Source organism: Anolis sagrei, chromosome 2 (genome assembly GCF_037176765.1).
Source record: "Anolis sagrei isolate rAnoSag1 chromosome 2, rAnoSag1.mat, whole genome shotgun sequence".
In the NCBI taxonomy this organism is placed as follows: Eukaryota; Metazoa; Chordata; class Lepidosauria; order Squamata; family Dactyloidae; genus Anolis; species Anolis sagrei.
Genome location: NC_090022.1, coordinates 45,933,259 through 45,957,314, shown reverse-complemented (window position 1 = coordinate 45,957,314; position 24,056 = coordinate 45,933,259). Strand labels below are relative to the sequence as shown.

At 41.1% G+C, this 24,056-nt stretch overlaps 1 protein-coding gene across 5 annotated transcripts in view; it reads right to left on the bottom strand.

The window, feature by feature from the left end:
- Window positions 1–20,741, bottom strand: part of ITPR1 (inositol 1,4,5-trisphosphate receptor type 1) — a 259,894-nt gene extending 239,153 nt beyond the window's left edge. For 3 of the 5 annotated variants that reach the window (XM_060766304.2, XM_067463479.1, XM_067463478.1), the window contains exon 1: window positions 20,367–20,741. The gene's annotated coding sequence lies outside the window, so the exon portion shown is untranslated. The remainder of the gene's footprint in view (window positions 1–20,366) is intronic. The other 2 variants (XM_067463480.1, XM_067463481.1) reach the window with 2 other exon arrangements.
- Window positions 20,742–24,056: the final 3,315 nt, after the last annotated feature.

Here is a 24,056-nt window from a genome sequence, read left to right as displayed (position 1 = left end):
ATAACTGCAGTATATACACCTGCTTTACATCTGGAACAACAGTAACAGAAAGCATTTTAATTTGGCATATGTCCAAAGAAGTACCATCTGGATTTTAGAAAGCAAGCTTTTAGACTGCATTAAGCATTACTGTAGCTCATAAAACAAAGAACGTTTCTCAGACATGAAGGTGGAGAACTGGTATTTGGGAGGGGAGGGGGAGGACACAACTCAGTTGTGTACAAACTAGTGGCCTATCTGCATATTCCAATGATTATGTTATCTGTAACACACTATTTCAGGGGCTGAGAAGGGCAACGCAACACAATTTTTGTCCAAAACATATAATAACTAACCTAAAAGTAATATATCACATTGACCATTCAAGACTCTGAATATACAGAGCAATTCAGATGCCTTGTCAGGTAATATACACTAGTCATGCACCCGATAACTGTTTGAGCCGTTTAATTCTTGTTTTCATACCATTTATTTCATTTGGATGGCATGAAACGGTACACCCCCCTCTGGTATGGAAATATCAGTGAAACTAAAGGAAAGTGGGAACGATAACCATTTTCAGCACTCGGCTCTAGCCCCTGGCTGGCACGGGCTCTTTGGGTCCACAAGCCACACACACACACTCACTTTCCAAGGAGAGGGGGAAGAGGAAGATGTTTTTCAGGAATTCTTCTCCTAAATTTGTTCTAGATCATTATTTTTATGCTTGAGATGCTATTCAGATGGCTCTGGGACTTGGGTGTCTATCTATACTACAGTGCATCGATACTGCTGAATAATTGCAGTTTGCTACCTTTCAGGCGCAGGCACTTTGGGTCTGCAAGCCACACATACTTGCTCCTTGAAAAGAGAGTGTGTTTGTGGTGTGCAGGCCCAAAAAGCACCCACACCTGCCAATGCCTAAAACTGAGGGAAAGAGGAGCGTGGGAAGCCCACCCATTGCCGCCAATGGGACAAAATTATTCATTTTTTCAGACCTGGAATGAAAATGCTCGTTTGGAAAGGTGGCCATTTTAGGAGAGACCCTCAAAAACAAAAACGGGGTCTTACGAATTAAACAAACTGTCATGATTCCAGGGCTCTGCCGATACAGAGGCAAAGACTAATCAAACAAACTCCCAGTTTGTGCTAAACAATTTAATTACTGTCTGGCTGTTTTAATAATCCAAAATATAAAACACAAAGATAGCACTCAGCCACAGAATATAAAACAAAACTGATAGCAAAAGTTACACCGTAGTCAATAGGGCCAGTCCAGTGGTCAAACGCCGAGAGTTCAATGAGAAAAAGTCCAGGGATCAAGAGTTTATACCGTAGTCAAAACCCCGTCCAAAGATCCAAGGTTCCAGGATTCCAAAGGTTCAGGAGACAGGTCAGGACACTGAAAATCCACAAACCTGGGGGGGAACCAACAGCATCTACCACCAAGATAAGACAAATACTTTTCTCCCAAAGATCAGTCCCAAGGCTAGCTCATTATATCTAGAAACACCTAGCTGCAACCTATCTCTTGCATAACTCCACCCGTAATTGCTTTCACCCATGAATTCTTAGATTACTCAACCCTTTAGAACTGACTGCTTAAGCAGAATAATAAGATTAGATGGTAAAGAGTGTGTTGAATAATATGTAACTGCTATGAACAAATGTATAACAAATGTAACAACTATGATAAAACAATAAAATTTATTTTTAAGAAAAGAACTATGACTTACATTAACCCTTCCATCACCAACTGCTAGGCCTACCACCACCAACTGAAGAACAGGATACATGACACAAATGGAAACGGATAGTGATTCTATACAAATGCACAAGACTAATATACACTTTGCTATTTATAAAAATGGCAGATGCCTGGAGTTGATTACTTATTTTTACTTTTGAAAAATATAAACCTCATTCTGGAAACCAGCATGCAAAAACTTCATTGTCCTCTGTTGCAAGAATAGTTCATAGAATCCTAGCATTGGAAGAGACCATAATGACCATCCAGTCCAACCCCTTGCCATGTAAAATTCATAACGTGAAGCTGCTAATAGAAATTTAACCTTGACAAAATCATCTTTTTTAAAACAAAAAAAGCTGCAAAACCCATGAGGTCACCATAAATCTAAAGCAACTTGAAGGCATGTAAGTACACATTTCTTTGTTTAGAAAGAAGACCACTAAGCAACACAATCCTAGAAAAATCCACTAAGAGATAGATGCCATTGACCTCAATAGGATTTAATGTTAGCTGAATGAGCACAAGAATGCTGCCAAAAATCATTTCTATGCATATTCAAATCAGTTTCTCAAAGCTACCATATTACATGTTAAAATGTTTAGCTAACATTGGAAATATATACTAAGAACTGCATTGCATGTATATTTATCTAAAAAAATATACATTTATTTTAGAGATATAACATATAAGATTAATAGAGATATAACATAAAAATGATTTATGAGGTCATGTCAAACAGAGGTGATTAACTAGAGGCATATTGCTTCAGAGGAACAGTATCTGTGCCAGAAAATGAATAAATCAACTGGAGAGATACTTTTTGAGATCGAATGGCACTTCTTCTTGTGAATTTATTTGGGTTTGTTTGGATAGACAATAAATTGACTCACCTTCTGTAAAATTATGTTAGTAATTATGTCTAAATTTGCACAAGAAATTTTAATCTTTTCTTTTCTTTTTGGGATGCCTTAAATTACTACAATCAAGAAAGGGCAGTAGGGGGAAGCATGTCTCGCAGGCTTCCCTTTGGTTCCCAGTTAACGAAAGTCTGAAAAGCCATCACTTTCAGGAGCCACCATGCCCCCCCCCCCATTTTTTAAAATGCAAGATTAGATCTGAATAAACTAGATTCAGCCTACACAAATCAATCAGGAATATATAAACAACCATTCTTTCTCGTCTATAAATAGTTGGCATTCTACTTCCAAATGTGTTGCAAGAATCTGATGCATTCAAGACATTCCATTTATACCATTAGAAATACACTGATGCAACAGCAATTTTATTTTTACACAATAACTTGTCCCCTCCAACTTTCATGAGCTGTTTTGGAAAAAGAGATGAGAGCAATTAGCCATGACTTGAAAAATATGCAACATACCCATTTACAGGTCTATCTGAAATCCTCCAGGCAAGTAAATTTAAATTATATTGAATTCATATCTACTTTGAGAAGTAGTTAGTGTTAGTGTATCATTTTGCACTACAGACATGCCCTTGCATGGTCATCACAGGACAGCATTCTCCTGCTGCCCTATGCAAACCATGAAATACATATTTAATTACAAAGGATTCGTTCAAATGGCTCTAAGGAAGCATTAGTTCTCTCAGGCCCCTTCTACACTGCCATATAAACCAGATTATCAAAGCAGATGATCCACATTATCTGCTTTGAACTGGATTATCTGAGTCTACACTGCCATATAATCCAGATCAAATCAGATAATCTGGATTGTATATGGTACTGTAGAAAGGGGTCTGAGAGAACTCATACCTATCAAATGACTGGTTATAAACAGTAGTCACTGGCCACCAAAAAACTGTAATAAAAAATCTCTTTGAGCCACTGCTGCCAGACTTGAGAGACTAAATATGCACAAAATTAAAGTCTTATTTTCTGTACAGTAAAATTTAAGAAGGAAGAGTGGAATTTATTGTGAAAAGAGAAGTCACATTTGCAATTATCCCTAGTCCCAGACCACACTTGCCTCTGGAGTTACTATACATACAAACACATACAGAAAATATCCATGGGTGTTTCATGGCAAGTCAGTTTTAGACCTCTTGTCCCTCAAATCATCTCTCGAGGCAGAAAGAGAACCTAAGAGACAAATGGGATTAACTAGAGTCCTTATATTGAGAAACGCTTTTGCCTGAAGCCCATGGAGCAAGTTGCGTAATCTGGCTGAAAATCATGAAAATCAAGAGGGAGAGCACAGAACATAAAGTTATACGTTAGCAGCAAAGGAAAGATGAAATGAAATGTTACAGGAAATCCTGATCCTAGTTTATCGGGGTCTCTGCTAGCAAGCCTGCTGGAGTGGGCAAAAAGGAGCACTTCTTGGTGGCTTTCTCTAAGGACCAACATGGCTCACACTTGCTACTGGAAATGCTCTCCGTGATCTATTGTTTGGTTTGGTCTTCCTGAGCTGATTAAAGGGAAAACTTCCACTTTAGTCCATTTCAGCAGAAGGAAAGCATCCACTGCAATGCCAAGAAGCTCTGAAGTGACCTTCCTCACTTTCTCTTCTGGAATTTTTCCATGAACAGATTCTAGCATACTCTACCTTGGGATTGAAAGCTTTGCATATATTCAAATATAGTTGCCATATGCCTTCTTAGGCCCCTTCTATACTTCCATATGATCCAGATTATCATATGGAAGTGCTTTGCACTGGATTATATGAGTCTACACTGCCATATTATCCAGTTCAAAGCAGATAATCTGAATTTTATATGGCAGTGTTGAAGGAAGCCTTAGTCTTCTAACCTAAACACATTGAGCTCCTTCAACTGCTTCTCAGACAACTTGATTTCCACACCATTTAACTTTTTTTTGAACACATTCAAGCCTGATCCAAGCACATCAGTTGTAACCAATAAGGAAGACTTAGTGGCACATTTGGAAAGGAATATTTGGGAAAGACTCATGACGAAGCGTTCTGGATGACCGCTCTCAAACTGTGAAATCCCCTCTCATGGGAGCCTTGGTTTGACTGTCGTAGACTTTCTTTTCATCAACAAACAAAGAGATTTTTTTTTATTAAGACAGACTTTTGGATGGTTGCTAATTATTGCAAAAAGTTCTTTTGGGAGACAGGTTCCTGTATTTTAGCCCCATCATTGAGCTTGAAATGTTTTAAGGTATTTTAAATTGATGCTGGTCATTTAATAGGTTTTTAAAAAGATGTTTATTCTGAATTTTTTTTAAAAAAAGATATTTATTCTGAATTTTTTTAGTTGAATTATTCTGAATTTTTTTAGTTGATTTTTTTTTAGTTGAACCTCAGGTGTGCTAGGAGTCACCTGAGGTTCAATACTGGAAGAAAGGAGATGTATAAATTCATCTTCACAGAAAGAAATAAAAATAGTGTGTGTGTGACAATTGAACTGTCATGTGTGACCTCACTGTTATTAGCTGCAATGACAGCATTATTTGTACTCCATTTACTAGCACTGCGAATGTTTCCTTGTCCCCAATCTAACTTTTCCTACAGTTAACACCTTTTCCTATGAGAAGCACAGCATACTAAATGCCTTGAAACACATTTTTAGTATGTGCCCCATCACTATTTGCCAGTATATGTGACTCTTGACACAGGTGCCGCAGAGCTAGCAGGAACAGGATGATGCAAGTGCTGATGATGATGCAAATAAGGAACAAGTCCTTATTTAGAACTTGTAAGAGTGTCAGTGCCCAAAGATTAGCTTTAAAAAGAGACAAGTCATGCTTGAAATAAGAACAGAGCTGCATAGCTGAAAGGAAGATGACTGTTTTCTTTGTAACACAGTTAATTCTAGCTTTGATAAATCTGTTCCCAAACATTTTGCAAAGCATTCGGGCTTATCTTTATCTGAAATGCTTGGGACCAGAAGTGTTTTGGATTTCAGAATACATAATGAGATATCTTGGAACACAAGTGTAAACACAAAATTAGTTGTATATTTCATACACCTTATACACATAACCTGAAGATAATTTTATGTTCAATATTGTTTACATTAAATAATCACTAAGAAAAGATGTCTCAATCAGAGTCTTCCATGCAGACCATTTTGGATTTTGGAGTATTCTATACTTCAGAATTCCAGATAGCGATACTCAGCCCTGCAAAAGCTGGTCTGGTCCATCAAATGAGCATGCAGTTCTCTTCTTTTCATCAGCATTGCCAAAATGGTGAGTGAGGGGTTACAGAAAGTGCCAACATAAGATATGTTATAATGACCAAATGCTTATTTATAACACTATTATATTGCAGCCCCAGAGACCAGAGGCTGAATCCGTGCTTGGCCATGGAAGTACATTGGTTGACCTTGAGCAAGTCATACTCTTTTAGCTTCCGAGGAGGGCAAAAGTAAACCCTATTCTGAACAAATCTTGCCAAAAAAAAGCCTATGACAAGTTTGCCTTAGGGTTCCCCTAAGCTGGAAACACAGCAACGAGAGATATGAACAGAAAAGCAGCATACCAAAAGATATTATACTTCCATACATCATAGTACTGCAGCACATGAGTTAAAATTCAAGGTGCAGGTGCTCACCTACAAAGCCCTGAACGGTTTGGGACCACCCTACCTGCGTGACCGCATTTTCATCTACGAACCCACACGCTCGCTCCGGTCATCTGGGGAGGCCCTGCTCGTTATCCCACCTACGTCGCAAGCGCGCTTGGTGGGGACGCGGGACAGGGCCTTCTCTGTGGCGGCCCCCCGACTTTGGAATGCCCTTCCAAAAGAGCTTCGTCAGGCCCCTACTCTGGCAGTTTTCAGAAGGAACCTAAAAACTTGGCTGTTCCGATGTGCCTTCGCAGATTAGGAATCCCCATCCCAAGTCCTAGATGCACTTTAGCACAACTAATGTTGCTGCACACCGCACTTTTAATCCTACGTTCCTCCTGCCATCTCAGCACTTTTAACCCTGTACCCCATTGCGCTGGCCGAACCAGTTTTTAATAGTGTCTTGATGTATTGTCATTGTGGTTATCTTGCTTAATTGTTTGATTTGCTTTGTTTATTGCTGTGTTATGTTTTCTATTGTATTGTGTTTTGTGGCTTCGGCCCGTGTAAGCCGCATCGAGTCCTTCGGGAGATGCTAGCGGGGTACAAATAAAGTTAATAATAATAATAATAATAATAAAACAATTAGTACACTGGTTCACAACCTTTGGTCAGAAATTTCCACCTGAAAATCTCATACATGTGGGGATTACTTCTCCCATTACACAACTGGGAAGGAAAAAACAGGGGGAGGAAACAAGACAAATTCCAAATATGGATGAAAATCAAAGTTAGCCAAATCCATATACCAACAAGATACAGACAGCTATCGATATTGCTCACTGCTTGTTCATTTAAAAGCATGACCTGGTCTTGAAGCTCAGTATGTTTCACATCAGCCAATTGATTAAATGCACCTCCTCCATCTCCAAAAGGTGAATACCAAAGCAGATTCCTCCAGTACAGGTTGGCTCCCAGCAGTATTGAGAAGAATACCAGATTGTAGAGCAGACTGTCATATAGTGTGCCAGACTTAATGATCTAGCGCTGAGATTATTCACACTGTTCTGTCTAGTCAAACAGCACTTCTAGATCTAAATCCCAGTCTAGAGAAGAATACAACTCCGCAAAGCCGGCAATCCCCAATAAGGCAACTGTGTCAGGAGAAAGTTACACATGATCGGACAGACACGTATTACCACAAATCATCAAGTAGAATCAGCTCTAGTATTTTCCAAACTGCATTCCAAAACTACTGAAGGGTGCCTGGGGGGGGGGGGGGGGGGATTAAATCAGTATCTGAAATAGCCTAAAGGAACCAGATGCCATCTGATCTCTGGTTAGTACTGGAATGGGGGACTGTCAACAGTTACTAGATGCTATAGATTATATTTCAGAAGAAGAACCGGCAAAACCACTCTCAAGGATTCCTTGCCTAAGTAAATTCGTAAAATTTATGGGGAGATTTCAACAGGAGATTTGAAGGCACAAAAGTCAGTTTACAGTTTACTGTATGTTTCTCGAGAGTAGTATAAAACCCTTCCCCATGTCACCTTTCTATTTCTATAAGCATATACCTATTCCCACATTTGAATTGATGGGTGAAAGGCCAGGAAATAAACTGAATTTGGCTATCCCAGCAGGGTAGTGGGCTCATTTTTAAGTTTAAGAATTTGCAGATAGTGACATCATACTCAATAAAGGAGTAAAGACACTCCTTGGGTTTTCTTATGTTTCTTGAGAGATAGAGGAAAATGGGATCTCAGTCACACTGGTTCAAAAACATGACCAGTTTTAAACCAGAATACAACAACGCAACAAGGCCTGTGCCAAAGGTATCAAAAGGCAAGAACATAGTGATATAATTCATAGTCGCATTCAGACTGAAGCGATAATTAAATCAGCCAGGATCTAACTTTAGTTCAAGAGAAATCAACTCCAAAGATAAAACTACTTATATAGAATTTGTATTACAGGAACAATGAAGGATATTCACTGTTTGTTTCACAAAATCAGGAACACGTGGTTCTACCTAAGACCAGTAACAGAAATTTAGAAGGACGCAGTATTTATTACAGAATGAAGATAATTGGCAGGACACCAATACCATCAATCTTAAAAACAATGATAGAAAGAAGGAGGAGGAGAAGTTGGCTTAGGTTCACCCCTTCTTTTTTTTTCTCTTTCTCATACCTAATCTGTATAGCACTCAATGTAGCATGACCTACCATTAAATGCATCAACAGTGGGTTTTATAGCTTTGCTGCTGGTCTCATAACACAGTTTTAGATCACAGGTCAAGATATAAACAGCCCCAAGTAGTAGTGTGTGCAGTATACAAAGACAGTTCCAAATCAGGGAGTACTGGTATAGAAAGATATCATCTTCCAAATGCTGCTGTACTACAGCTCTCATCATTCTTTACAATCAACTCTACCAACTAGAAATGGTAAGGCTTGTAGTACCACAAAGTCTGGAGTGTCACATGACTCCTTGTCTTGAATTAGCAGGGCATTTTTACTTCTGAATTAATGATATGCAATTGTGAAAATCCAGGGGTTACAATACAATAACTGTAGCAATTATGAGCAATTAATATGTATTTCAGGAGAGCTTTAAGAAATTGATAGCTTGCTCCTTCAACTGAGAAGAAGAGATAGAGGGTTCCACAACCACAGCAATAGGAGGAGGTACATATCGAAGATGAAGAAAGTATGAAACTGTACTGTTGAGGTTCCGTTACCCCATTCAATGCCTCTCCTTCAAATCTTTGTGAGCTACTGGAATTTGGGGGGGGGGGGTAGAGCATAGGATGTCTACTCCCTTATCTTCATTCAGTGATTTGAAATAACTTTGCACTACTCAGCTTGGAGAGCAGTACATGAATCCCAGGGTTTGTTTCCCATGGTTGAGACCCCATTAGCAATTTTGAGCTCAGACAACTTCACTCCACCACTCTTCCTCCCCCATCGTCATCAGTCATCATCACATGAGAGAGCCAACACATCTTGTCGGATTTCTCAGGAACAAACCAGGAAAATAAAAACAAGGATCTGTTCCCAATCCCCGCCTTCAAGGTCACCTAATCTGGTGGTGGAGAACCCTCTTACACAAGTGCCTCTCCCTTTCCTTGTCTCTATATGGTTTGTGTTCAGCGAAAATTAGGTATTAAGCCTAATCCTCCATCATAAATCAAAAATAGAAGAAAGAACACTGTCTCAAAACTCAAGTTGCCTACTTGTGCAGAAGCCAATTTCCTGCTCTTATGGAATCTTAGCTTTCCCTTTCCATTCCACCACTGAAAATGTAGTTCCTCTATTAACTCTTCTATTTTCCAGGTTTCTACACTATAGCTGTCCTCATGTGAGTTCTCAGTGAAAGCTTAGCTACCTTTCAGTTACCTTACTTGTTTCTGATGCAAATTCTTATCACCTGACAACACTGGGTCTATAGGGGTACAAGACATTGTACCAATTCAGTTCACAGCATAGAATCATAGAATGATAAGAGTTGGAACAGACCTCATAGGCCATCCAGTCCAACCCCCTGCCAAGAAGCAGGAAAATTGCATTCAAAGCACCCCTGACAGATGGTCATCCAGCCTCTGTTTAAAAGCTTCCAAAGAAGGAGCCTCCACCACAGTCCGGGGCAGAAAGTTCCACTGCTGAACAGCTCTCACAGTCAGGAAGCATAGGAATGAGAAGGTGATGGAAAACTTCAAACTGAGATTAAGCACTTGTTGTGACATCAAAACCCTACTCCAATGATCCCCAAACTATAGTTCTCTAAGTGCATTGGATTTAAACTCCCAGAAGCCTCGGCTGCTTTGGCCAATGATCAGGGATTCTGGGAGCTGAAGTCCAAAATATCTGGAAGACCAGTGTTTGGACACACCGCCTTTCTCCTACATTTCCCACATGATTTGATGGGAATCACCAGTACGTTTTTTTCTCTGACTGCCAATTACTGGTACCATATTTATTTCCTGGAAACTCTCCATGGACTGGTAGCCCATCCAGGAAACACAATTTTAAGCAGGACTACGCTGTTGTTGTGATCTGGCATGAGACTGACTTTGGTGACCCCTTGAACGAGAGACTTCCAAGACCCCTTGTCACCAACTGTTCAGGTCTTGCAAACTCAGAACTGTGGCTTCCTTGATTGAATTAGGAGCACTACCTAACACCATGGCTATCTAGGCCAGGTTGAAATAATTTGGGTTCAGAAAAGTGTTCTTTATCTGAAAGTAAAAGAAACAGCTTCCAAAATACCCCCACAATTATATGCTGGAGAAGAGTCAGAGCATCTGTGAGCAATGGAGCTTCCTATGTTAACTGTTCTAAACTGTGTTTGAGCATTACACCACTGTCTCCACAAATCCTACTATACGTAAATACCTTGCATCATGGAACGGATCCCAAGCTGAATCCATGGCATTTCCTGGGCTAAAAAAGACTCATTCCTGAAATTCTCAAGAGAGCTGCTGCCAATCAGTATACACAATAATGAGCTAGACAGACCAGCATTCAACATCTGACTCAGTGCAAGGCAACTTTCCACAGTCTGAGATGCAAATTTAAGGTACCAGCAATTATGTCTTATAAGCATACAAGGTAAAGTTGCAAATATGGAGGAACTACTAAGAAATACCCATTGCTCAATTATTTAATTGCCTCCCTACACAAACACACACACATCTATTTTGTGTGGGTGATACTATTTGGATTTCCTACCTCAGGCAGCAACGTGTTTTCAGTAGTATCTGATATTAGCCTTTAAAAAGTAGTCAACAGGAAGCTAAAGAATACACGATTGTAGAGTGAGTGGCTTTTTAAAAAAAAAAATCCTATTATTGTAGTCCTGGAAACAACTAAATATTTAGATTGTAAACTAGTTACCAATACCCTTGGAACTAGCCAGCTGCTGCCCATCTTTTGTCCATTTAAGACTATCTTCAGCCAAATCAGAAACAACATCCCTTTGTTTTTATCTACTACATCTTTTAATTTATATATCAAGTGTCTTTAAAAGCTGGCAGAAAAAGAGGGCCAGCACACTCTCAAATTACTACTAAAGAGGCCCATTCTAACACAATTGTACTCCGTCTTTTACTTAAAGTCATATTTCTTTTTTTCAGAGTGAGACAGAGAGGGAGATAGCAAGCTTTTAGAAACCAAAATGAAATTTTCCCTATACACTCATGATCATATTACTTTGGCGAATTGAGAGGCAATAAAGCTAGCCCTCCAGATTTGGGGTCTAACTCTTGCAAATATGATTAGGCACAAATTTTATTAAAATGTTATTTCTAGAAATATCTAAGTCCTCTGGGATGGCTCTATGTTCTAGAAAGAACAGTTTGATCAAAACTGTGAATAATCAAATCTGCAAAAGTCAATTCCCCAGATCTTGAAGGATGACTGTATTAATTTTTCCTCTCCAGTTATTGCCAGGTTTTCCAAAGGAATTCTATGGTCCACATCCAGCGAAACTGACAACAGAGTTTGCTGCAAGGTAAAAGGTAAAGGTTTCCCCATTAAGTCTAGTCAAGTCCAACTCTGGGGGTTGCTGCTCATCCCCATTTCTGAGCCGGCATTGTCCATAGACGCTTCCTTGCTCATGTTGCTAGCATGAGTGCATGGAGCGCCGTTACCTTCCCGCCAAAGAGGTACTTATTCATAGAATCATAGAATCATAGAATCAAAGAGTTGGAAGAGACCTCATGGGCCATCCAGTCCAACCCCCTGCCAAGAAGCAGGAATATTGCATTCAAATCACCCCTGACAAATGGCCATCCAGCCTCTGCTTAAAAGCTTCCAAAGAAGGAGCCTCCACCACACTCCGGGGCAGAGAGTTCCACTGCTGAACGGCTCTCACAGTCAGGAAGTTCTTCCTAATGTTCAGATGGAATCTCCTCTCTTGTAGTTTGAAGCCATTGTTCCGCGTCCTAGTCTCCAAGGAAGCAGAAAACAAGCTTGCTCCCTCCTCCCTGTGGCTTCCTCTCACATATTTATACATGGCTATCATATCTCCTCTCAGCCTTCTCTTCTTCAGGCTAAACATGCCCAGTTCCCTAAGCCGCTCCTCATAGGGCTTGTTCTCCAGACCCTTGATCATTTTAGTCGCCCTCCTCTGGACACATTCCAGCTTGTCAATATCTCTCTTGAATTGTGGTGCCCAGAATTGGACACAATATTCCAGATGTGGTCTCACCAAAGCAGAATAGAGGGGTAGCATGACTTCCTTAGATCTAGACACTATGCTCCTATTGATGCAGGCCAAAATCCCATTGGCTTTTTTTGCCGCCACATCACATTGTTGGCTCATGTTTAACTTGTTGTCCACGAGGACTCCAAGATCTTTTTCACACGTACTGCTCTCGAGTCAGGCGTCCCCCATTCTGTATCTTTGCATTTCATTTTTTCTGCCAAAGTGGAGTATCTTGCATTTGTCACTGTTGAACTTCATTTTGTTAGTTTTGGCCCATCTCTCTAATCTGTCAAGATCGTTTTGAATTCTGCTCCTGTCCTCTGGACTATTGGCTATCCCTCCCAATTTGGTGTCGTCTGCAAACTTGATGATCATGCCTTCTAGCCCTTCATCTAAGTCATTAATAAAGATGTTGAACAGGACCGGGCCCAGGACGGAACCCTGCAGCACTCCGCTCGTCACTTCCCTCCAAGATGAAGAGGAAGCATTAGTGAGCACTCTCTGTGTTCGTCCACTTATTGATCTATTGATTTGCATGTTTTTGAACTACTAGGTTGGCAGAAGCTGGGGCTAGCAGCAGAAAGCTCATCCCGCTCTCCAGATCTGAACCGCTGAATTTTCAGTCCGCAAGTTCAGCAGCTGAGTTGTTTAACCCGCTGCACCACCGGGGGTTTGTGCTATAGAGTATAGAAATCCCCAGAGACGTTCTCTCAGTTAAAAGAACTACTATGTGTGTGTGTGGGGGGGGGGGTTCACTTTCACAAGGGTTCTTGCCCCTGACATCAGTGGATATGTCTATAGTTTTGTTGGAAGTTTGGTGATAACCATGATATCTTGGACTCAGGGCCCTTCCACACAGCCTTATATCCCAGAATATCAAGGCAGAAAATCCCACATCATCTGAGTGTGTACTCAGATAACCCAGTTAAAAGCAGATAATATGGGATTTTCTGCCTTGATATTCTGGGATATTGAGCTGTGGGAAAGGTCCTCAAGGTCCTCATGCGAAACAAAATTACAAATACAGTCTAGAACTAAAAAGATGAGCTGAGGTGTCCCTGGTTCATTTTAGCCATTTTTCATTTTATAGCCTTGGTAATACTACTGTCTTTCAGCCTTCAGTCTTTACTAAGGGATTTTAAAAATTACTCATCAGTTTTACAATGAAATAAGAATCACCCTGCAGGGCTGTTGTGTGGACTGTTGACATAATATATACGAGCCACTCTGGAAAATAACAAAATGGTATTATTACTAATGCAGTTTGTGGGTGACAGAGGAAATTATTCTCCATAATGCCAAGCTGCTAGTGAATTTGACAGCCTATCTTTGCTGCCACAAGTGCAACATCTTTGAATTTCAGCAGTGCTGCTACTGGGAGTTTCTACACCCTGGTCAAAACCTTATACATTATTTTCTTTATGAAAGCAAAATGAAAGATGCAGATAGCACATCAGTTTTCACATGTAGCTTCTTGTTAGCCTAATGTTGAACCTGGACTGTTGAGATGTTAAAGAATCACTGACTACACTGAAGAATTAATACAGTTTGACACCACTTTAAACAGCCAAGGCTCAATGCTATGAAATCCTTGGAATTGTAGTTTTGCAAGCTTTCTCTGCCAAAGAGTGCTGGTGCCTCACCAAACTACAACTCCCACGATTCCATAACACTGATTTGGATATGACTTTGTTTTAATCCTGTTTTAATTCTAATGTATAATTTTGATATTTTAATGTATACTGTAACTTGTTGTTACCCAATTGCTAATTTGTTTGTATTGTGATCGATGTTGTTGTCACCATCTAATACCTGCCATTGTAAGTCGCCCTGAGTCCTCCCTCGGGAGTTGGGACGGGATAGAAATGCCTGAAATAAATCAATGGCAGCTACAGAGGCATCAAACTGCATTAATTCTACAATGTAGATGCAACCTGAATCATTCAAAATCTAGCAACAAGACCCACACTCTACAGTCCAGTTTTTTTTTAAGATCTGAAAAGATATGGGCACATAAATAATGGGCAACAGGAAGCCTCCAGGCAGTTGGATTTCAGTAATGTGGAAGCTGTGGGGTTTTGGCACTTTCTAAATGTCTTAGGAATGCTGCAGCACTGATAAAAGTCAATATCCCATTGATGCAAGAACCTGGCCTATAGAACCAGCAAAATAATCAGACGTCAAGTCTGGTCTTTGGAAGAAAAAATGATTTGTTCTATCACAAGATTATACTATGTTAAGTAAACAATGTAAACTATTGTTTCAAAGAGAGCTGGCACCTGAAGCTTTATTTACAAACTATAAGGCAAAACATCGGTAGGATGATACATAAAATCCCTACATTTTTTATATTTGAATTCATTTTAGTCCTTAGTTACAATAGCAGCAGTAATATGTCCCCTCAAGTTTCCTGTCTGTCTCTCTAAAAAAAAACAGGAAGGTTGTTTGCCAATGCTTTCCTCTGAATATAGCCTACAGACCCAGGTTTTCCCTTCCATGTATTAACCATGCCCAACCATGCTTAGCTTTCAAAATTATACAGAATTTGCCTTTAGCATCCATTTTACAATTTAAAGGCTACGGATGCATTTGAGACAAACTAAAAAACAGGGGAGGTGATAGAAATCCCAGTTATTTGGTTCAACTGTGAAGGATTGCTTACCATAATCCCCTTGTATGGTGCAACAGAAACATAAAATTAACATCCTCCCTTCATGTTCACAGAGAGGCAACCACCATAACACTAACAGAGTCAATTGGGATTCAGAATGGAGCAAGGAAATGGGTTTTGTTATCTGACTTGCAGATGTTTCCTATTTCCAACGACTCTGAGAAGACCCCTTTATGCAGGTTTTTTTTTTTTTTTGGCAAAACTTATTCAGCCTTCTTTTGAGGTTGAGAAAGTGTGACCTGCCCAGGGCCACTCAGTGGGTTTCCAAGGCTGATGAGGAATTTAAACCTTGTTCTCCAGAGACATAAGATCACATTGACACCCCTATACCATACTGGATCTCAAAGAAAAACTACAGGGCCATTAGCCTAACATAGATCCCATGAAAAATGATGGAAAACTTTATCAAAATTAGAACCATTAAACTTGAAAAAGGGGAAGCAGAATGATATTTAATGATGATGACGACTTTATTACCAGCCTCTCCCTGCAGCTCAATAGGTGAATTGGGTGGTCTTTGATGGACTGGATGGATGATGGACAAGGTCCATCACTAAAGCTCATAACTGTAAACAAAGGCGTAGTATGAGACAACATCTATTTTATGAATGAGAAACTAATCAACAGGCAAATAAGTAGCAGGCAATAGGAGCAAACAGACCTTTTTCGCACTGGAGAGAACTGCAAATATTTCTGTTGGGAGCAATGTTATTTAATTTGTTTTTGACTGAGGTAAGCAGTTCAGAGTGGAGACAAACCTGCAGCTAACATCCAATTATTGCTGAAAATCAAAAGCAATTGGAAAAGGTTCCAAAAGGATCTTTATGAATCAAGAGGCTATAAAACTGCAAATGAGATTCTCTTTAAACAGGTGCACTATAACTGCACATGGAGTAAAGCAGTCTCAGATATATATAGATATATAGATACAGGCTTAAGCAGAGAGAGAGAGAGAGAGAGGGAGGTGAAATCTGAACCATTTGCAAGTTCCTCAGAAAAAGAATTTGGGAATCAAGGTGGAAAAACTTAATGAAAAAAGAAACGTCATCTTGGTGTGCCATTGCAATAAAAATTGGCTAATCCCATGCTATGGTTTATTAAGAAGATGACTAAAAATAAAACTGTCAGTACTATGCTGCCTACACATAAAAATAATCTCTCTCTCTCTCTCTTACTCTCTCACATATATATATATATACACACACACACACACACACACACACACATACACATATACATAGACACACACACACACATATATATTCTCCAGGCCACACCATTTCCTCGTAGAGAAATTATAAAACCTTTAATGCACATTAAACTCTACAGAAACAAGACTTAATCTCATCCCCTCACACAGAGGGAAAGTAAAGCTATAATAACACAAATTCCTTGTCCTGTTGCATGAAAAAACACTTCTTACTTCACCTCTTCCTTTGTTCACATGGTTAACATGCAAAGGGAGAGAAAACAAAGAGCTCTCTTTTCTCTCTTATATAATGGTGTACCTCTCCTTCGGACCCTTCCAAGAGTCATCTCTATAACCTCCACAAGATATTCATGTACATAGTTTGCTTTTGCGAAAGCACTATAGACACCCTTTATTTTGTCCTTCATAAGGAAGTTTTGGAACAGTGTTTCCCACATGTTGATCTTCCAGGTGCTTTGGCTGCATCTATGCTGTAAATATAACGCAGTTTGACACCACTTTGTCTTCCATGGCTCAATACTATGGAATCCTAGGAGGTGATACAATGGCTTCAAACTACAGGAAAGGAGATTCCACCTGAACATTAGAACTTCCTAACTGTGAGAGGTGTTCAGCAGTGGAACTCTCTGCCCTGGACTGTGTTGAAGGCTCCTTCTTTAGAGGTTTTTAAAGAGGCTGGATGGTCATCTGTCAGGGATGCTTCAAATGCTATTTTCCTGCTTCTTGGCAGGGGGGTTGGACTGAATGGCCCATGAGGTCTCTTCCAACTCTATGATTCTATGAATTGTTGGAATTGTGGTCTTAGAAGCCCCTTTAGCCTTCTCTGCCAAAAAGTGCCTGCTATTAAAACTCCCATGATTCCATAACATTTGAGCCATAGCAGTTAAAATGGTGTCAAACTGTATTATTTCTACAGTGTAGAGATGCACCCTTCCACTTCCCATATTCTTTAGAGGACCAGAGCTTGAGAATCATTACTCTGGCAGATTAAAAAAAAATGTCACCCCTTTCATCATATTAACTCTGATCTCCTAAATCCCTCAACTCAATCCATCAACTCAATTTCAAAGGGAGTTTTAAAAATATGTAATTCATTTTCTGGTAACTACTTTTCGCTTGCATCAACACTGTAGAACCAATGCAGTTTGGCACCTCTTTTAACTGTGGTGGCTCAATACCACAGAATCCTGGGACTTGTATTTTTCACAAATGGTTTAGTTTGGTGTCTCATCAAACTCAAATTCCCAGGACTCCATAGCATTGATCCTTAGCAGTTCAAGTGGAGCAGAAATGCATTAATTCTCCAATGTAGATAAGGCATGGGCCAACTTGGGCCCTCCAGGTGTTTTGGACTTCAACTCCCACCATTCCTAACAGCCTCAGTCCCTTTGCTTTTCCCTCTCAGCCACTTAAGTATGCTAGAATGTTGAGGCTGGCCAATAAAAAACCATATGCAAATGAGTAGGTCGAGATAGCTCATGCATGGGCCAACTTGGGCCCTCCTGGTGTTTTGGACTTCAACTCCCACCATTCCTAACAGCCTCAGGCCCCTTCCTTTTCCTGCTCAGCCACTTAAGAAAGTTAGAATGTTGAGGATCGCCAATCAGAAACCATATGCAAATTAGTAGATTGAGATAGCTCATGAATGGGCCAACTTGGGCCCTCCAGGTGTTTTGGACTCCAACTCCCACCATTCCTAACAGCCTCAGGCCCCTTCCTTTTGCTGCTCAGCCACTTAAGCCTGTTAGAATGTTGAAACTGGCTAATCAGAAACCATATGCAAATGAGTAGGTCGAGATAGCTCATGCATGGGCCAACTTGGGCCTTCCAGGTGTTTTGGACTCCAACTCCCCCCATTCCTCACAGCCTCAGGCCCCTTCCTTTCCCCCCTCAGCCACTTAAGTATGCTAGAATGTTGAGGCTGGCCAGTCAGAAAGCATATGCAAATGAGTATGTCAAAATAGCACATGCATGGGCCAACTTGGGAATTGTGGAAGCTGAAGTCCAAAACACCTGGAGGGCCCAAGTTAACCCATGCCTGGTGTAGATGCACCCTGAGCCACCCTTCCACAGGCATCCTTTTTCCACACTGGCCGGAGCCAAGGGGCTGTCTGCTTTCTCCGGCTCCATTTGAAACAAAAGCAATTGAGTTAATAACTTTGAAATGCCTGTCGCGGCCCCAGATGTCAAAAGTTTGCTGCCAAGGAACGCAACCTGGCAAGAAAGCAAACCCTGGCGCTGTTGCTCCTGCTTAAGATGTCAAGGGAAACCCAAGGGAAGAGGGGATGTCTCTGTAACCAGACTATTCAGACCTACCTGTTGGGCAGAACCATCTGTGGCTTAATCCCTTTTTTGACTTTCCCTCTTTCCCCAGAAAAAAAACCCCAACTCACATCCTCCTTAAATGGCTTTTTATAGTTTGCTGCATCAAAGCCATGAAGTTGTTGTTTTTTTGAGCCAGTTAAGGACATCTTTCCCTTCCAAAAATAATGAACAATAACAATCCAAGATCGCCTTTCAAGTCTCCCTGCAGCTACAAATGCTTTCTTGTTAATAATAATAATAATAATAATAATAGATTTAAACTTTATTTATTTATACCCCAGAAGGACCTGGGACAGCTTACAAAGCACTCAAAGGTGCAACACATAAAATACAAAAAAAGATGCAGAAACAGTAACATAAAACAGTAACAGCAAACAAACTGTTGCAAACTTAGGGCGGGGATTGAACAGAGACAGAAAAATAAAGAAAAATCTGTTGCTGCTTTCTTTTCTTTACTTCCAAAATAATAATAAATAAACACCCTACAAATCCTTGCTGCAGAAACAGGCATCTGGGTGATCTGGTAAGAAAGGGAAGGCACACAAACCAATATGGGTTTTTAATGGACACAGCTAGTGCATCTACACTGTAGGATCGATGCAGTTTGACTCCAATTCAACTGCCATGGCTCATTGCTATGGGATCCTGGGAGTTATAGTTTGGAGGGGCAACAAGAATCTTTGGCAAAGGGGGAGAAAGTAAAACTACAACTCCCACGGCAGTATGAAGTGGTGCAGAACTGCATTAATTCAACAGTGTAGATGCACTACCACCACTCAGGATCCGATAATACTACCGGGCCATTGAAGTTAAAGCGACCACAAATTAATTCTACGCTGTGTACATCAGGCATGGGCCAACTTGGGCCCTCCAGGTGTTTTAGACTTCAACTCCCACAATTCCTAACAGCCATAGGCTGTTAGGAATTGTGGGAGTTGAAGTCCAAAACACCTGGAGGATCCAAGTTGGCCCATGCCTGGTGTAGATGCACCCCTTATAACACTATACATCCCAGGATCCCATAGTATAGATACAGCCATGGCACCTAAAGTAGTATTTACTTAACTGTATTCATCCTACAATACAGATGCAAAATTACAAATCCCAGGATTTCACAGCATTGAGCCATGACAGTTCCAACTGGTGTCAAACTGCTCTAATCCACAGTGTAGATGTCCCACAAACCCCAGTTGAACCACAGAAATTAAATTGGTATCAAAGTGCACTAATTCCTCAGTGTAAATGCCCCACAAACCCAGGATCCCATAGTGTTGAACCATAGAAGTTAAAGTGATATCAAAGTGCACTAATCCCACAGTGTAGATGCTCCACAAACACCAGGATTCCGTAGTGTTGAACCATAGAAGTTAAAGTGGTATCAAACTGCACTAATCCCACAGATGCTCCACAAACCCAAAGATCCCATAGTATTGAACCATAGAAGTAAAAGCGGCATAAGACTGCAATAATTCCAGTGTAGATGCTCCACAAACCCCAGGATTCCGTAGTGTTGAACCATATAAGTTAAAGCGGTATCAAACTGCATTTTCCCACAGTGTAGATGCACCACAAACCTCAGGATCCTATAGCATTGAGCCATGACAGTTAAAGCGGTATCAATCTGCGCTAACTCCACAGTGTAGATGCACCATAAGCCAGAGCTACATCCTCTGTGAGGAGAGAAAACACCCCATCCTCATTTCCTCTCCCACCCTATTGCTTTACCTGGTTGCATAAGGGACTCCTCTTAAATCCTGGGGTGACTGATCAGCCTCTTGGTAATCCCATATTCCCCTTTTCGGCCCCTGCCCGGTTCCGCCAGGGATGGAGGTTGCTCAGCCAGCCTCCCTTTGCCTCTGCCAAACACCCTGCTAGCTCAACATCCACATGGTTACTGCACTTCGCCAGCTCCCTGCAGCTGATTATATACTCCCGACAGGCTCCCTGGGCAATGTAGTCCGGGCCGGCCCGCTCCCCCGCCCGCTCTCGCGGATGGAACGCCGCGGGGGGACTACAGCTCCCAGCATGCACCGGGCTCTCAGGGTGGGCTGCTTCAGAGTCTCGGCGAGCGGGGCAGCAGCGTCTCTTCTTCTTCTTCTTCTGCGTGAGTGTGTATCAGATCAAAAGGAATGTTGTCTCTCGAACGCCGAAGTTCTTTCTGGGGCGCTGATTGGCCGAGAGGAGCCTTTTCTCCCTGCCGTCAACCAATCCCCGGCGGGCAAAGGCTCCCCCCTTCTACATTCCAATATTAACATAAATAAATAAATAAAAGGAGTGGAGAAGATCCTCCCTTGCGCCCCCCCCCCCACCTTTTGTTTTATATTCATTCAAAGAGACATTTATTTGGGAGCTTTCTCTCAAGACTTTTTTTATATATAGACTGACAACTCCTCATCCCTCCCCCGCTTCCTTGCACAAGCCAAGAATTTCAACCATCTGTGAGTGTTTGCAGTACGAGGCAGCACACATGAGTAATATGCATCGAAACCCCGTTGTGATTGTGTATCTGTGTGTGTATTTTTAAAAAGGAATGACAACAGAAAGCCAAATCGTTGACCTCAGGGTCGACCAGAGAGAAAAAAAGTGAGAGAATTGTGTAGGAAGTTAGATACAGATACAGCTTGAGGATCCCTCATCTGAAACTTTGGGGACCAGAAGTGTTTGGGATTTTATTCTTGGTTGCTCTATAGGGTTTTCATTATTTTAATTGTTTTGCTTGCTTTAAGTGATTGAATTAAAGATATATAAAGTATGTATATATTGTAGCTCTTAAATTGCTGGATGGTCATCTGTCGGGGGTGCTTTGAATGCAATTTTCCTCTTTCTTGGCAGGAGGTTGGACTGGATGGCCTCTTCCAATTCTATGATTCTATGAGTCTACAATTGCATTGGGTTGCTGTGAGTTTTCTGAGGTGTATGGCCACGTTCCAGAAGCATTCTCTCCTAATGTTTTGCCTACATCTATGGCAGGCAAGCCTGTAGCCGGGGGGGGGGGGGGTAGGGGTTCAAACCCCCCCCCCCCCCGAAAATTTTCAGGTTTAAAAAAAACCTGGTTTGCTCATGAATTTTAACTGGTTAACCAAATCCCCATGCTAAGTCTATGAGATGCAAAAAATTAAGAGTCCCTCCAGAACTGCAAGCACTCTCTCAAGCAAATATCGACAATTTATTCACACTGTCATTACTTGCAGCAATAGCCCATGTAGTGAAGCAACCAAGTTGGGGGGGGGTGATGAAAGCTCTCATCAAGGAGGCCAGACTTGGTGGAGGTGGTTGACAGGGGCGGAGCTGCAGGCTATTGAAGGCTGTTCTGCCCCCCGCTGTGCTCTTGGCTTCAGCATGAGTTGGAGGCAGGTTTCAACCCCCCCCCCCCCAAATTTTCAAAAACCCTCCCTGAAATTTCAACCCTCCCCGAAATTTTTTTTCTGGCTACGGCCCTGATGGCAGGCATCCTCCGAGGTTGTGAAGTCTGCTGGAAATTAGGCAAGTGGGGTTTATATATCTATGGAGTTATTTCTCCCACCCTGGACATTCCACTTGCCTAGTTTCCAAAAAACCTCACAACCTCTGAGGATGCCTGCTGCTATAGATGTGGGTGAAACATCAATAGAGAATGCTTCTAGAACATGGCCATATACCCCGCAAAACTGACAGCAATAGTGATTCTGGCCATGAAAGCCTTCGACAACACATTGCATTGTTTTTAATGTTGCAAACCACTTTGGGTCTCAACCAAGGGTTCATCTACATTGTAGAATTAGTGCAGTTTAACAGCACTTAACCACCATGAATCAATGCTATAGTATCTTGGGATTTGTAGTATGGTAAGTCACAAGCACTATGACAAAGAAGACTAACATTTTGTAAAACTACCACTCCCGTTGATTCCATAGCATTGGGCAGATAAAGTGGTGTCAAACTCAATTCATTCTACGGTGTAGATAAAAGTATTAAATATGATGGATTAGATCACTCTTTGGTTTGATCTAGCTTAGCTCTTCTTATGAGGTATTGGAATAAACACTCCCATCCTGCCAGAAAGGCATGGGAACAATTCTGCGGCCTCTCTATCTTATGCTTGCCAGCAATTGATGTGCAAATACCTAATGCTTTCAATACTGGAACCACTGGTGGATTTCTCATCTGATCTTCCAAGAATCTGTCACTTTTTAAACTCTCTCTGGCAGTGGCTATCTATAACAAATGCTTTTTAAAATATACAGGTTGAATATCCCTCATCTGAAATGCTTGGGACCAGAAATGCTTTGGATATGGGACTTTTTTTTCCCAGATATCTGTATTGGCATATATGCTTATTGGGAGATGTCTTGGAGATGAGGACTCATGTTTAAACATGAAATTTGTTTGTGTTTCATATGCATATGTATAATAACTAAGTAGCAACACTAAGAACAGACCACGAAACAACAGACTGGTTCAAGATTGGGAAAGGAGTACGGCAAGGTTGTATACTCTCACCCACATCATGCAATGTGCAGGGCTTGATGAATCCAAGGCTGGAGTTAAAATTGCTGGAAGAAACATTAACAACCTCAGATATGCAAATGATACCACTTTGATGTCTGAAAGCGAGGAGGAGTTGAGGAGCCTTCTAATCAAGGTGAAAGAAGAAAGTGCAAAAGCTGGGTTGCAGTTAAACATTAAAAAAAACTGAGATTATGACAACCAGACTGATTGGTAACTGGCAAATAGAGGGAGAAAACAAGGAGGCAGTGGCAGACTTGGTATTTCTAGACACAAAGATTATTGCAGACACAGACTTCATCCAGGAAATCAGAAGACACTTACTTCTTGGGAGGAGAGCAATGACCAATCTCTATAAAATAGTTAAGAATAGAGACATCAGACTGGCAACAAAGATCCACATAGTTAAAGCAATAGTATTACCTGTGGTAACTTATGGATGCAAGAGCTGGAGCATAAGGAAGGCTAAGTGAAGGAAGATAGACGCTTTTGAACTGTGGTGCTGGAGGAAAGTTCTGAGAGTGCCTCGGACCGCAAGAAGATCCAACCAGTCCATACATCAGGAAATAAAGCCCGACTACTCATTGGAGGGAAGGATAATAGAGGCAAAAATAAACTACATATTTATTTTTGGCCACATATTGATATTATTGGCCACATATTGATAATACAGGAAAACTTGGAGAAGATAATGATGCTGGGGAAAATGGAAGGAAAGAGAGGCCGACCAAGAGCAAGATGGATGGATGGTATCCTTGCAGTGACTGGCATGTCCTTGAAGCTGGGGGTGGCGACGGTCAACAGGGAGCTCTGGCGTGGGCTGGTCTATGAGGTCATGAATTACAGAATCATAGAGTTGGAAGAGACCTCATGGGCCATCCAGTCCAATCCCTGCCAAGAAGCAGGAAAATTGTGTTCAAAGCACCCCCA